We start from the raw sequence: 15863 nt of genomic DNA on the forward strand, positions 1-15863 counted from the left end.
AATAAGATGTATGGAAATATATTCAAATTCCTGTCATTTGGAGTTATGATTAAATCGTAAGTAAACCAGTAGAGTACAGATATTAACTCTTCCCTATGGCGCTACCTCCCTGATGGGTCCAAATCAAAGGACCTGTAGCTACTGCATATTAATTTATTTCACTTCAGTTGCACTTAGAGGTAATGTATATTTTATCTTTGGAATATGGAAAAAACATCTTTAGTTTTTATTTCCCTGGGACATAATCTGGGATACAAATCCATCCCCTGTATCAGGCTTTTGTGGCTTGCTGGAGCGAGTGTTTTGGAGCTAGAAAACTGTGGCTTGTCTTATACTGCAGGTCCATTTCCCTTATCGATTGTTAAAACTAAGAGACTGTTCCTAAGGAAATAAATTATTTATTCTTTGTATTTATTAGTTGTATGCTAAAGGAAGAGGCAACTGTGCTCTCTCTTGTTTGTGCAGGCGGTGCAGCCTTCCCCGGCTTCTCTTCAAATGGCTTGGACCAACTCTGTAAACAGCTCAGAAACACTCCGGCACCTGGCAGCCGGGTTGTGCCAAAGGCACCCGCCAGCCGTCTCCGCAGGACCGCGCTGCCTCCGCGCCCTGCTGCCCCGTCCCGCATCCCCTTTCCAGCTGCCGCTCCCCGCGGGGAGAGGAATGCCGCTGTCAGCGAGGAAAAAATGGCCTGTCTGGCAACGTTTTGACCAGCGGTTCCCGTAAGCCGGGCAAACTCCGTTCTGACCTGCAAATCTGCTCGACTCCAGCTTGCTTGATTTGAAACCAGGTTGTCGCTGGTGGGTCATACCGACTTCTTTTCTGCCCGCGGCCCAGCCCGGAGGAACGGCTGCTCTCCTTCCCTGCTGCATGTCCTGGCACCCTGCGGCCACCGCCGGTGCCCTTCCACCTGCACGGTAACGCACCTCACCCCGCGATGCAACGTGTTTCACTTCATAATAAAGTTATCGGCTCATTCCCTTTGTGGAAAGATCACTGTCACATGATGGGGGAGCATCTTGTGCTCCTCCTGACGTCTGGCTGCTTTACACGGGGAAAGGAGCAGGGCAAGAGGACTTAAGAGAGCATCTCCGCCTGCAAGGGCAGAGATTTTTGCATTTAGCATACAGGTTTATGCAGTTTTTTAGCATTTAGTTTTCACTTCCCCCAGCTAGGAAGCAGCCAAAAGAATTTCTTCTTATGCCAACTTGAGCACACCAAAATGCCATTTAATGCAGAGTCCAAGTTTGGCCGGAGCTGTTTTGATTTAGTAATGTCTCTTACAAATACATGCCAAAGTATCTAGTTTTCCAGTAATAACTTCAGCACTGGCACTATGACTTTATAGAGCAAATATCAGGTTTTAAAATCTGTAGAATGTGTTTGCAATTAGCTGTAAATATTAGGTCACTTTTGTAATTTTTATCTTTCAAATTTAAGAGCAGGAATTATCTAAAATGATACAACTATGTGTTGGACAGGCATTAATTTGCTCTGTAAAGCAAAACTGGGCTTTGCTAATGAGGGAGAAAACAAAAAATTGCCTAACGTGAGACATACAGAAATTTACCTGCCTTTATAGAAAATTATTCCCTCTAGCGCCTTGTTTAATGCACAACACAGCCGAGCGCTATGATATTTCTGCACATTTAACTTGAAGTGATCCTCAAACACATTATTAAACATTCAAAGTAGGTTTTCAAGTGTGCAAAATTCAAGAAGCGTTCAGATTTGGGTTTTGATCAGGGAACTTCCATCTGAAAAATTCAGGTTCAGATTCTTAGTTCCTCCAAGGTTTCTGAGCATTTTACTTTTTTGGTTTCAAAGATATTGCCAGCCACTTCAACAAGGGAAGGTTCCTACTTCTTTATTTTCATGTCTTCTTATATCAGCGATTACAAAGTGAGAAAAACTTTAAGTAAAAATATCTTTGTGGGAAGTAAGCAACTTCTGGCAGGAATAAAATGTGATTTCTTAACAGGCATTATGGAGCAATGAACTTATTCATCAGCCAGTTCATATCTAGCCATGTAGTATGGCTGTGTCCTTGAATGTGGTTTTGAATAATGTCTGACTCTGAATCTTTTTTTATCCTGTTTCTTTCCTCGCTTTCCTCCTCCGCCCCTGCAGTCCCTTTCCAAATCGTGCACAGATTCTCAGTCCAGGATATAAAGTCAAATCCATGTTCCATAAACAACACAACTATTCAGGCTTTTCCCTTTAATTGGGGCTAAAAGTTAGACCACTGTTAGTATTCAACACACAAAACATAAATTGCCCTGAAATAACTGTACATTTTTTCAGGAACCCAGCTTAGTTATTACTGGTGTCTGTGAATATCATTTTCCCTCAGACACTGTTGTCTGCTATTGTAACACGAACACTGCAAAGATTTGGGAAGGTGTTTCTTGACTATACTGTTTGTTTCATTGTAGAAAAATAAGAATTTGCTGAGTAATCTCTTTAAAACTGTGTCTATTTTCATAGAGGAGGCTCAGTTTGGACAGCAGCCAGTCTATTAATGCAGGAAACTGGTCAGCTTGTACAGAATATTTGCTAGTCCCTGCAAGATTCAAGCTCCGCTAAAATGTTCCCAGAACATTAGAGAAGACCTCAAATTTTTCTTTTTTATTTTGCCATGAAAAAGAACACATTTTAGTTTAGCACAGTTTAAACTAAAAGCATCACATACCTTAGGCTCTGCTTCAGTCTGCTATATCTGGTTGTCTTAGTTCATTTGTTCTACTTATAGCAACCACAGATGTTTCCAAGAACAGTTATTTTGAGAGGAACAAATATTGGAAGTGTACATTCTTGATGAAAGTATCAATAATAAAACATTTCACTTAGTAAATTAGCAATTAAACATATCTGGCAGCTTTCTTACATTAGCCTTGGTGAGGAGGTGGACAGCAAGGCAGCGCAGTGCGGTCAACTCAGCCTGCAATGGGACCTCCCTCTCTTGCTCCGACTGCCAACCTTCACTTTGTCTATTAAGATGCCTATTAATAATTTTAACAATGATGTGAGGAATGGAGTCTGTGCAATGCAAAATAGGTAGAATAATTCATTACAAATTACAAATTGTCGTTTGTATTTTTCCATCAGTTATAATGCTCTGCTTCATCCACAGCTACTCTGCCGGAGTTGGAGTTGGCTCATATGAGTCTGACCTTGATTCCCTTACCAGAAGCAGATTTGCTGCCTTCTTATAGCGACTCACAGGCAGAGCGAAATCAGGCTTATTGAGCAGAGCCTGAGATTTCTGCATTGTTGAAGGTGCATCCCAATTTTTTTGGACTGCCTCCAACCCAAGAAAATACACTTCAGCTGTGTATTTGGCCCTGGAAAGCTGCTGTTTTTAAAGAAACTCTGCTTATGCATATGTGCAATAGATTGCTATTGAAGCCTCATCTCCTTGATATCCACTTAGATGTCTGGCTAGTACAGACTTTTTGAAATTGAATTGAAAGTGAGGCTAACTCAGCAGTGCAATGAAGTGGAATGGTAAGGCGTAATCTGTTTTCATCACACCATTCTTCATACCCCCATAAATGTCAGTTGTGGCTTTATGGTTTGGCATATCAACATCTTAATCCAGCACCCTATTCCATGTTACATTTACTTGGTGTTACCATGTGGTGTCAACTCTCTGGCCCATCTTTGGTTCAGAACAAATTATTTTCTGGTTTTAATAGAGATTCAAATACTTATTTTTTCACCTAATAGGAATTTTCTTACTGATGGATACCTTTTAAGTAATTGTCTGTTTTTGAAAAATTCACCAGGTATGCAACCACCTTTGAAATACAAGGAAGGAAGAGGTGAAATCTTTTATCAGAGTAAGTAATGCAACTGGAGAAAAACACATGCAGTTTTGGGTATTCAATTCCACCCATTATGCCCTGAAAGGTAGCTGAGAAAGATTTTGCACACACTTTATGAATTGTTGTTCAGTGTCTTTTCTTCAAGCGTTAGTTGCTAAATTTATGAATACTGCTTCTTTTACAATAACCGCAGTAGGGCTTTAAAATTTAGGGTGTGGGAAAGAGTCTTTCAAATCTAATGGAAATATATGGAAGCCATTTACACCTCTTGCCTTGAATTAGATTCCCAAGAAGGACAGGGGATAGCATTTTTATTTCGGCTATATATCTCTTAGTTAAAACATAAATTTCAACTCAATGATAACTTTACCCACCTGTCTAGATTAGGAAATCACTAATAGGACCTAAATAAAGGCAGATTTGGAGGGCTGTTTGGGTAAGCAATAAAAAATACATTCATATTGACCGTAACAGGAAAGATTTGTTGTATTAGGAGTAATGCTGGGAAATATCTCTTATTTTGTTTTTAACCTCCTCATTTAAATCCCAAACAAGGATAATACTACATTTAGTATTGCATTTTTTAATCAAATTACTGATAATTCAGCAGGATAGACTTGAATTCTCCTTTGTCTCAGAGAAAAACAATTCAGAGAGTAAACCTCTCTAAAGTTAATATAGATGCAAATCACACATTTCAGGCTAGATGGCGTGTATTCTAGTCCTTTGCATCAAATCCTAATGCAAGTGGATTTTTTTGAGAAATACATCAAAACCCACTGTGGTCAATGCAGATTCTGAAACTATTAGTGTTCATTCTGGTACTTTCTCAAAGCTCTGTGTATAGAACATATGGCAAGTGTATAGGTTCGTGTAATTAACTTCTGAATCTAGGAAACTGCAAATCAGTACAAAATTTAAACTATGTGCCTATTTGGAGGAAAACAAAAAGAAACCTTGACTTGTGCAATGGGTATGCAGTAGGATGTTTCATTGGGAGCAGTTAGTAGTCAGAATGGGGCACATCTGCTGGTCACAATTACTATGCACAAGAGTTTATTTTGTATGAGCAGCTATTTTCAAACTACAGAGAATGGATGTGAATGGATGGATGCGTATGTAACTATACAGGCATTCATAACTTGCAGTCGTGGTCCTGATATTTCAGGTGACAGAAAAGGCAATAAAAAATAAGGACTTATTTCACTGTAAGCTTGTTCTGCACCCACTACACATGTGCATGCTCATATCCACGTACCTACAGAAAGCCGATCTGATCCATTTGAGCAAAGCCCTCACTTTGCATGGCAGCACACTTCTTCCTTCATGGCAAGTCACTCAGCGTGTGACACTCTCACAGGCACAGCAACTCTCAGCGGACAGCAGTACTAGTATTATTAGACTGGAAATCTGCCTTCAAAAATATAAATATACAGTTATTTCCTTGTAAAACTACCATGAGATAGTAACTGTAATGAAAACCTCTCTTCTCACATCCATCTCCTTCTGCCAAAGCTGTAAGGATTTTTCCACTGTTCCCTGACATTTCAAGCAGTGCTCTGGTCCTCTGATGTTTACAGCTGCATAGTAGTATTTTTCACAGTTTAACTCAGTTTAATATATAAACACATCATTTCCCAAGTGCAAGTCTTTCAGACACGGCCAAAATTTCCTTTCGGTGACCCTGACATGACTTCAGCATCGTCTCTTTGCTGGTAAGAGAGTCATATTTTTACCTTGAGATACTGATGTGGGTAACAGCTTTTGAGGCACAACCAGGGAAGAGACAAAACACGTTGTCTTCTGAGGTCAAGGCCAGGTGGCTCCCATGGCTGTTAAATCCCTGTCCTCCCATTCCTGTAGACAGGAATTGACATGGTTATTATCATGCCTGCTTACCTGCCACCCCTCAGCCCACATGATTGAAGTTAAATGCCTTTTTTTCCCCTGCGATGTTTATGCTGGTATGGGCCAGGGTCCATGGCCAGCGGTGGGGGTGACCCAGAGAGATCAGAGACACAGACCTGGGCCAGGGGTGGGACTGGCAGGATTTGGCAAGAGGCAGGGGCTCACCCCACAGCCCCCAAACTGAGCAATAGCCATGGCTTTCCAGGGTGGCTCATGACTGGAAACATCTTGTTTCATCAGGAAACAGTGTCTGCAAATGAATTTATGAAAGGAAAATGTGACCTGGCAAATCGACCTGGCAAATCGCTTTTAGAGGGTGCTAGCTTCAGTGCAGCCATGCAGGCAGTGTCGGTACTGGGGCAATGAGCTCGGAGGGCTTGTCTGCCTTGGTTTAGGCACTCCCGAGATGCCAATAAACATTTCCTTTCCTTCTGTGCAGGAAATAACACACCATTACGCTCAAAATCTTCTTTGTGGGCAAAGAGGAAGCATGCCATATACATAAATAAAGCCAAGAATTTATTGTTACTATAATGTAAATCGTAACAGCCTAATTCAAGAATCATAATTAGTCTACATGTTTTTACTGCAGGAAAAAGAACACTAATAATGCAGTTAGAGCACTTCTGTATGGCAAAAGTCTCAATAATAACAATAATAAAATTGTAATGCGTATATTTATGAGTTTCTCTCCCTTTCCTTGGAGTTATGCTTGCCCTTCCACTGCTCCTCTGGACCTTCAGGAGCGTTGGACTGCTGGAGAGGACAACAGTGTTGACCATCAGCCCCTGGAGTCCCTCACTGTAAGGAATGTGATGTTCATGGTGCAGGATTCTTCTTCCTCCCCTGAGATGCACTTGGGATTTTTTTTTATGTTTGCCAACACGGTTTTACACCTTTCTTTTTTTTCACTGGTCTACAGTTCAATGTTACAAACGTATTTACTATATATGGTACCATTTATGTATGTTCGATATTATTTCTTTGTTCTCTTTGTTATCCCTAAAAACAGTTTTGTCCAGCTACGGGTCCATGTTTCTAAAACTGACCCCTGATGAGTTGTCTCCAGCGCCCAAGCCTGTGCCCCATCTCTCATCACTCCATCCCTGCACGCCTCTGCGACGCACCCTGTGTCTCCGCTTCTCAGATCCTCTGCTGTGGCACCAGGCCTCTATTTCTCAGCCCTACATCATTGTGTCAGAGTCTTAAACATCTCATTCGACATCACCTCTTGCTACTGCCAGCTATATAAAACGATGGTAGTACCATGCCAGGATAAACAAAAGTAGAACAAATTAGCCAGACACCTGGTCAATTAGAGAAATCGCTGTCACGGCTGAACAAAGTAAAACAGAGCTGCGGGCAGGTCAAGAGAGGTTCAGGCAGCGCACGCCTGACAAGCCCCAGTCCTGAGGCCTCGCAAATTCACTGCAGAGCTCATGGCCTCGCAAATTCACTGCAGAGCTCATGGCCTCTTGCTAGAGGGCAATACCACATTGCAGGGCTACAGGCTTACACAGCAAAGTGTTGCTGTCTCTGGAGATACTTGCGTTTCCATGATCACTCTCCAATAGCAACACATTCACCCAGCACTTGAAACACTTCACGGTGTCATCATCCAGTGGTGATGTATGTGCAGGGACTGGGAAAGCTCAGCTTTTCTTTTTAAGCTGCTGAGTTGTACTAAAACCCATGCAGTGAATGTCAGTGCTGCGTCTAAAAGGTTAAGCACAGCTCCTACGGCCAGAATGACTGTGGGCTAAGATGACCGCAAGCCATCGTGGTGCTCTCGTGGTCTGGGATGTTCAGGGGGCTGCAACATCCCCTGCAGAACCTGGTGTCCTAAGTTTACTTTAGATGTTCTTTGCATTTCCCAGTCACACCTCCTGCACATTATTTTAGGCCATTGCTTTTGGGTAAGTATTTTTTTGTGGTTAAATATAAATATTTTAAGGTCCTTTCATGTTGTTTCATCCCTAGCAAGGACAAATAAAAAAGTTTCTAATTCCAGTGGTTTATCATATGAAAGAAAATTCTATGACTTATTCAGAAAGTATTAAGACTTTGGAGAAAAGGATTTTACAAGATCATCTGATCAGTTTGCCTGGCCCAGCATGTTTTGGACACTTCATGGGAACAGGCTTTGAAAACTAGAGCTGTGTTTGCTGGCCTTCCCATGAGACGGCAACCCTGTCCCCGGTGCCAGCCCAGCTCCCAGCGATTCACCAGCTCTGGGCCTGGACGACAGCAGGGTTCATTTGCAGACCCCCCCAGGAGTCCCCCAGCCCGGACTCTGCCTCCCAGCCCAGCCTGCAGCGCTGCCGGGCACTGGGAGCTGCTGAGCCCGGCGGCCAGGCGAGGGGGGAGCAGCGTCCTGGGGCGCCCATCGCCGACTTCAGGGGCGGACGGCCAACGTACCTGCTCTGTGTCTCTGACCGATTCTCCTCACCTGTTCTGTTCCTGTTTTAGTTTGGGGGGATAGGATAGTGTGGGAAAAAGTGCTTTGGAAGGGCATTGCCTGCCCTGGCACCCCAGAAATACCAAAGAAAGGGGAACTGCAGTGCTTTCCAAAATAATCCCCACCTCTGCTCCTCAGTCTAACTCCTATCTGCATCTTTGTCAAATGCAGTACCTAAGTTTTCAGCCAGTTATTTCCATGTCTTAATCATCTTTCAAAAATGTTAAAACAAATTCAGACTCCAGCTGTACTTACAATTAGCTTAAATTGTTCTTTCATACCAAACATATTTAACAGAGGCTGCATTATTTTACATCACATTGGAATTTCAAATTGCCTCGATTTGCTCTCATATTATTCCGTTGCTTTGGATATATTTTATACATAAGCATTTCTGACATGCCGAACATTGCTCACTGTTGCTGAAAAGACCTTTGTAATTAATAACTAAAAGAAAGGAAAAACCCTTATAAAATATTTAAAGGCTGCAGTCTTCTAATTAGGACACAATATGTGAAAAGACCTTTAAAAAATCCACATTATAACAGAATTGTACATATTTAGACATAAGTCTATTAAAAAATAATAAATCTGATACTATCTCTTTATTCCACCTCAGAAGGCTTTGAAAGGTTTCTCACATGCTACACTTGCCATATAACCGCATGCTTCCAAAAAATAAATTCAAGAGAGAAAATATAATTTATTACCCCAGAGTAATATGTAATGTGGTGATTCATCTCATCTAAAAGCAGCTGCTTTCTTTGTCATCTTTGTAAGTAGCATTCATTTTCCTGGCATAAGCACAATTTACAAATTCATCCCGGTCCTCCCAAGATTCAGATAGCATCATTAGCATATATTTAGCAGTAGCAGACAGCGAGCAGCAGGTACGAATGGCTGGCTGATGAGCTAATATGCTTTGGGCTCTTTCCCAGCTTGTATGATAAGCGAAAAAATACACGACTTCAAAGTCTGCCAGTTGCAAACCAATTAGCAGAAAATAATAAAATGACCTAAAAATTCAGCACTGAACTGGAGGTATAGGTATACTGACATGTTGCCTGATGTTTATAATTCTAGTTAAGTCAAGAAATTACCACCTAAGTGAAGAGATGCTTCAGCACATTATCGTCCCATTTAAGTCTTTTTGTCTTTTTTTTCAGGGAGTTGTCAGTAATAGAAACGTAGGCATCTGCTGCCTACTGGCAGTGTGCCTAATAAATATCCAACAAACCATAGCTGGCAGATCCTGCTGTCAACATGGATTGAATATTTTCATTTTAGCAAAGGATGCTACTTTCCTAACATATGTTGCTAAATAAATGTGCTCAAGAGCTGAACAAGTGTGTTCCTATCGTTTGTTTTCTTCCAACCTCAAAACAGAGATGCTACCTGCTGCTGACAGAACAACAAACCCTTTTCACAAAGCAGGCTTAGCAAGTCGTTCAGTGACACCCAGATCAGCAAGCACTGACACAGGAATAGTGTCCAATTCAAAACATGTTGATAATTAACCCTCTACCTTCTTAAAAAATAGACATCTAGAAGAAAGTGAGAAAGGAGACTGTTGTTGCAGTCTGTGTTTTACCCTAATCCAGCCTCATTTCCTAGTAGTTTTGACCTGCTGGCCAATAAACCATTTAATGTCCTATAGATTTGTTCAGTCTATTAATTTAATTTCCACTCCAATGAGTGGTGGCAGCAGAAGGCAAACTCTGTGGAGAACAGCTCCTCATGTTCTGCTGCATGCCCATCACTTGTTCTTCCTAACATCAGTGACCAAGCAGACAAATAGTGCATCTGATTTTGTTGCTTTGATAAGAACATTTTAAACATATAAACTAACCCTCGGGCAGACTGGAAATCTTCTCGCAAGAGGAAATTCTCTATTGTAAACACTTGAAACTTTTGTCACTGGTTTCGGAAGTACTTACTGTCTGAGCTAGTACAGTGCAAGATCACCACATTTCACATGTGAAACATTGGGTGTTTTGTTGCTATCATACTGTACTTGGCAGTTCTAATAATTACTTGATAACAAGTTTGATACTAATGACTTCATTTTATAGGTCTTTTCTCTGGAACCTAAGAGATGATTTTAAAAAATCTTAGCCTAAGACTTATCTTGAAGAAGGTGAATTGGGAAGGGAGTAAAAAAATCGATGCAAGTGTTTGCTCTCTCAGGACTGAAAGAGTGGGAGCTAACCTGATACTGATAAAGTTCATACAACAGGAGATTTTATTTATTATAAATGCCAAATGCAGGGAAAAAAGTCTTTTTTCTTCCGTTTGCTGAATGCAAGCACCTGTGAAGAACCAATCTCCAAAGAACCAATCTCCTCTGCTTCAGACACCGCAGAGGTCTGTGTCACGCCGCAGCGGGCCGGGCGCGCCCTGTCCGTCCCTGCGTGCTGATGCCGCGGCCGCAGGCGCCCCACCGGTGATGCGCCGGGTTCACTTCAGCTGTCACACAGAATTACTCAGGACCAAAAAGTGGCTCAAAGCCAGGACCTAAAAACCAGTGGTTTTTTTCTTCTCCTAGCAACTCCGTGTGATGCCCGTGGTTAGAAGCAAAACACAACTTGGGCAGACGAGGTGGGTAGCCTGAAAATGTGATTCAAACCCCTCTATGGCCAGTGGCTCCTCAACCTCAACAGCATGTAAAACCAGCCTCCCTTCAGCCTGCAAGTTCCCAGACTCTCTTTAATTCCACCTGGGATGCGTGAAATAGGATGGGCTCCCCCGGCTCTGCACAGCTTGCACACCCCAACGTGTCATCGTTCACATTCTCGCTGTTGATGGAGTTGCTTCCTGAGAAGAAAGAAGTCTTGCCATCTACTCACTTTTTTCCAGGTTATTTCTACCTTCAATTAAAAGACAGTTTAAAGCAAAACAAATACCCAGCATTTCCAGCTGAGCGTGAGTTCAAATGTACCTTGTATTTTGAGTTTCCTAGAGGGAGGCTCTAGGCTTAGCTGGTGGGTCTTGGGTCTCACCCTTGGCATGATGAGTCTTGGGACTCATCCCTCTGGAGCCATGAACTCTCCTGCCAGAGGAAAGCCTGCAGGGTCATCATAGGAAATTGAACCCAGTTGAGGTTTTCAGTTTCCAGGCACTGCACTCAGGGACCAGATGCTTAAAAAAGGTGTATCAGAGTTCACTTTGCAGGCACCTAAATGCTCTTTAATCTAGACCTTGTTTTCCTTTAGATGGCCTCTAGCACAACCATCACAACTCTAAGAAGCTGGGGCAGAGAAATGCCCAGTTAATCTGTGATGGTGAGTTTTAGATGCACATTAAGCAATGAGCTGTTTGATCCTACAAAGACCTGAGCAACTTTGAGGGAGGTGCAAAGCACACCTGAAACAGCCCCAAGAACGTAAACCTGAAAGAGTAGGCAGTTAAGGAATTAGGTGCTTCCATGATTGAGTGGTGGATGATGAAGGTATTTTAAATACATAATTTGGGAATTAGGTGCCTAAGTGGTTCCTTGAACGTAGTCCCAAACATTCTTGTTCTGCAGCTCACTGCAGCAGCCTGTATATTGGCTTCACTGCAATCCGGGACACACCTCTGCTCTGGACTGCTTGGTGTTCATCAGGACCCTAAGATAGGGGAAAAAAAAACCAACCAGGTTATCTCCCTTCTTACTGATAGAGATTAGGTTCCGCTCATTGTCAGACTACTTTCAAATTGCAAACCTTTGAGCAGGAATTAAAAATGAGCCAAGAAAGAGTTCAGATTCACCACCAAAACAATATCTCAGTGACAGTTATTCACAAGAGACCAAAAATTATCCGACAGGTAAAATCTTGAAAAAAGGTTTCATGAATGTTTAATGCAAGTTCTAAGAATGCAGCCTGCCAAACTGGAGTAAAAAGTGAATGTAGAAAAGGTATATGTATGGTAAATTTATACAAAAATAGAGTTGCTTCAGACAGAACATGCCTGACGCACCAATAATAAGGAAAAAGTTGAATCACCACTACCCACAAACACATAGCTAACTTCGCCAGTTGCTACGGATCACAGACCCTGCATGCCAGCTTAATTCTACCAGCCCATTTTCGCCTGTTTTTCCTTGTCAGCCTTGTTCCTCCTCCAGGCAGCGGGGATGGTGACTGCTCTGTGGGAATGCGGTTCAGCGGAGGGTTGGTAGCAGAAGTGTGGCATGGTACAGTGGGAAGGGCAGAAGGCATGTCATGCCTCACATATGAGGTAGTGTGTTCGCGGTAATGCTGACAACCATGAAGGCTTGAAGGGCATGTACTGAGTGATAGCTACATTTTTTTCTCCCCCCACCTTTTCTGGTTTTGGGATTCCTGTAGATACGTAGCTACAGCTTTTATTGGGAATCTGACCTGGACTAGAGCAAACTTAGCCTCTAACCCCAGTTTAGAAAAGATGTTAAGAATGAGAAAAGGCGCTCAGATTTTGTATAAATCCCAGAATATATAGCAAACTATTTTGGGATTTTTCTGTGCAGGAATTTCCAGACTAGTTTTCATGTGTCAGCTAGGTATGGGAATTTAGGTTATTAGAGCTGCGTAACTCCCTGTGCGAACACTGGGCATTCTTGTTCAGATTTAAAGTAAACTTAATTTGATTTGCTTTAATTCATTAGCTGGGTAAATTAAGTTAAATGGAAATAACATGAATCATGAATGAGTACATGTACACAAGGCTTTAACATGGTTTAGCTAATCTACTTTAGATCTAATTTGGACAAATTTTCCTGACTCTCCAAGTAGACAACTGTTTAAGGCTAGAGCCTATAAGGTATGCAGATCCTGTAAGCCTAGCTTAAGGTGCCTGGCTCGCAGAGGGGACCTCTGCATCGGGTCACTTGGGTCCCTGCACAGTTTGCATACACGGTTCCCAGAAAGACAAGAGGACATGTAGAAGCAGCCAGTGAAGGAATGAGCACTGGGGTCATGGGCAGCACAGCCCCCGTGGGAGCCTATGTCCTTCCTACACAGCTTCAGACGAATGTTTTTATAACCTGGGAACCTACAGCCCAGAGTCCTCTTTGTCAGGTGGGCACCTTCAGTGTGGCCTCTTGAAGAACAGGGTAAAACTCAGCCCTAACAGATGCTGGTGGGACCGCCACCGCCTCCTGCACACTGCACGGGCTAACAGCGAAGCAGCTTCACCCGCATGGAGGGGAATCCTCGTTCCTTCGGCCTCAGAGGTTCAGGCGCATATATCCCAGGAGCAAGCAAGCATCTGTGATCAGTGTGAGCTAGGGCTCCTTCTTCCCTTGTTGTCTCCGAGCGCAGAAGAATCCAAGGGAGGTTGTGAAATGACCTTGAAGCCCAGTGCTTTGAGCATTTACTGCCAGAGGTTCTTCCTTTCGGGGCTACTTCTGTATTTTACACCAAGCAATAATGGATTTTAAAGAGAAAGTGGCCGTAACTGCCTTCTGTGGGATACTTCATTCTTTGGATGGGCACTCGTGATCTCAGAGTGGTCCAGAGGGAAACCTGCAGCATCCTCCAGTCTCCTTCTCTGGCTGTCAATAGACAGCTCCCCAGTCTGCACTTGGACTGTGAGGAAAGAGACAATTGCTTCCTCTTTCCTTCCCGTCCCCCTGCCCCAACGAATTCCAGACAGGCTTTTCTCACCACATTGGCACACCGAGCAATGCTCCAAGGTGCAGAGTCTGCCCTTTATCTGGTCACTGCTGTGAGCAGTTACATTTCTTTCCTCCCCACCCCCAGGCACGGGGATGCGTATTGCTCAACTCTTTTGGCCGAACACATTCCTTAACTATGGTTCAGAGCGTGAGCAATCAGTTCTTGAACTATGGCACGGCACGCTGCTTCATCACTGTGTGTGCTGCAGGGGTATGGACAGCTAAGGCTGGAAAATTACCTGTTTGAGACACTGTGAGACTGAAGTGTCATTGCTTACAACCACCTGGAGGAAAAGACAGGCAGAACGGGACAACAGCTCCAGCTGCTCACCTCTGCAGGGTGATGCACCAGCCACATTTTTATTCAGGGTTTAATGTGTATCATCACAACTTCAATTTTCCATCTGACTTTCACGCCACTCAAAATTCAGCTTAAAGGCACCCTGACACATTGTTTACCTTAATCAAAGCAGAGATCCAGCTGCCTTTCAGCACACAGCTTGTGAATGGATGTTGCTTACAGGACAGCCCAAGCTGTCTGAGAGAAACTGCCTGGGCTTATTCACAAGTGAGTCCCAGGGAGACAGTGGGAAGGGGAAAAGAAAAAAAAAAGAAACTGCATACGCTAAATTTTTGAAATTAATGACTCTGCTGAAGAAGGTAATTGATACTGAGTAGACAGACTTTCTTTATGGTCTAGCAATCCTTCATTAGCACATTCAATCTTGTTTGCATGAATCTCGTGGACAGACTGTGTTTCTACACTGCAGCTACACACGGGCACAATACGGAACTGGTACAGCACTCTAACAGCAGGGACTTTCCCTCTTATACAGCTTGCTTCACAGACCCTGAACAAGGACGCAAGCAAGATGATGTTCATTTTTAATGAAAGAACTGACTCTTTTTTTTTTTCCCAAAAGGAAAATCTTAAAAAATAGCATGGGGTGAATCAGTACCAACTGTGAGAAATACAGCCACCCTACCTCACCACAATAAAACTTCGTACTGCCTCACCTACCTCTTTAATTTTTTGTGTATTTATGTTATGCGCCTCATGTGCAGCATTATTTTGTCCATAAAAACTTAGCTGTTACTGTCAACTATAGGGATCAAAAGAGAAAAAAGATGGAATTAAAAATTCCTGATTTTATCTTCTCACAGAATGTTTTCATGCTCCTTGGAAATGCCTTTTAAAACTAAAACCAGTAAAAAACGACATGTTCCTTCCAATTCTTTATTTCGAATGATAATGTCATATTCCCTAAAACAGCAGGAGTGGATTTTTATTAAAATTACAGGAAAGAGCTTTTTGACAGGCAACTTCAAAATTCTGTAGGTTCGATTCAATCAGCAAAGGAGGGGAATACTCTGGACTGAATGCTACTGGATTGATGGAAGGATGTAATTTCCACTCGCAGAGCCTGATATTCTTCCCAGTGGAGTCAAGGAAAAAAATTTCCCCTTGATTTCAAAGTGGAACCAAATTAAGTGCTTAGTTTTAAATGCAATTGCCAAGCGGCAAGTCTATCAGACAGTTGGTATGGGAGACACCTTTTAAATTTAGAAAATTAAGCGTTTTACTCTATCTGAAATTAATGTGTACTGAAATTAACTCAGTGCATGCCTGAACTCTGCTAACTGCAGGAGTCTGAAGCATACTGAAGTTACATTACTTGCATGTGTTACACAATTTATGTTTCTATGATGTATAGCATGTACTATACTGCACTGTGTTACATTGAGAAATTACTGAAATTACAAAAGCAGCATCTCAAAACTAGGAAATGCCCGAAGTAAGGTAACCCATGGGACTAATTCAGCTTCCCTGTGAATATGCATCAAAAATGGGCTCCAATGGTACGATCATATATGATGAAGGCCTCTCTCTTTCTGTTCACTGAATGAACAGTACCTGACTGAGATTCCTCTAGAGGCTTATTTTACCTCGCTGCTCTGCACATGGCCCCATCCCTTGTTTCCCAAATAACATTCACACCTCATTCTGGAGACTAAGTATTAATTTCCCTAGGAG

The sequence above is a fragment of the Calonectris borealis genome, chromosome Z (assembly GCF_964195595.1).
Source record: "Calonectris borealis chromosome Z, bCalBor7.hap1.2, whole genome shotgun sequence".
Classification (NCBI taxonomy): Eukaryota; Metazoa; Chordata; class Aves; order Procellariiformes; family Procellariidae; genus Calonectris; species Calonectris borealis.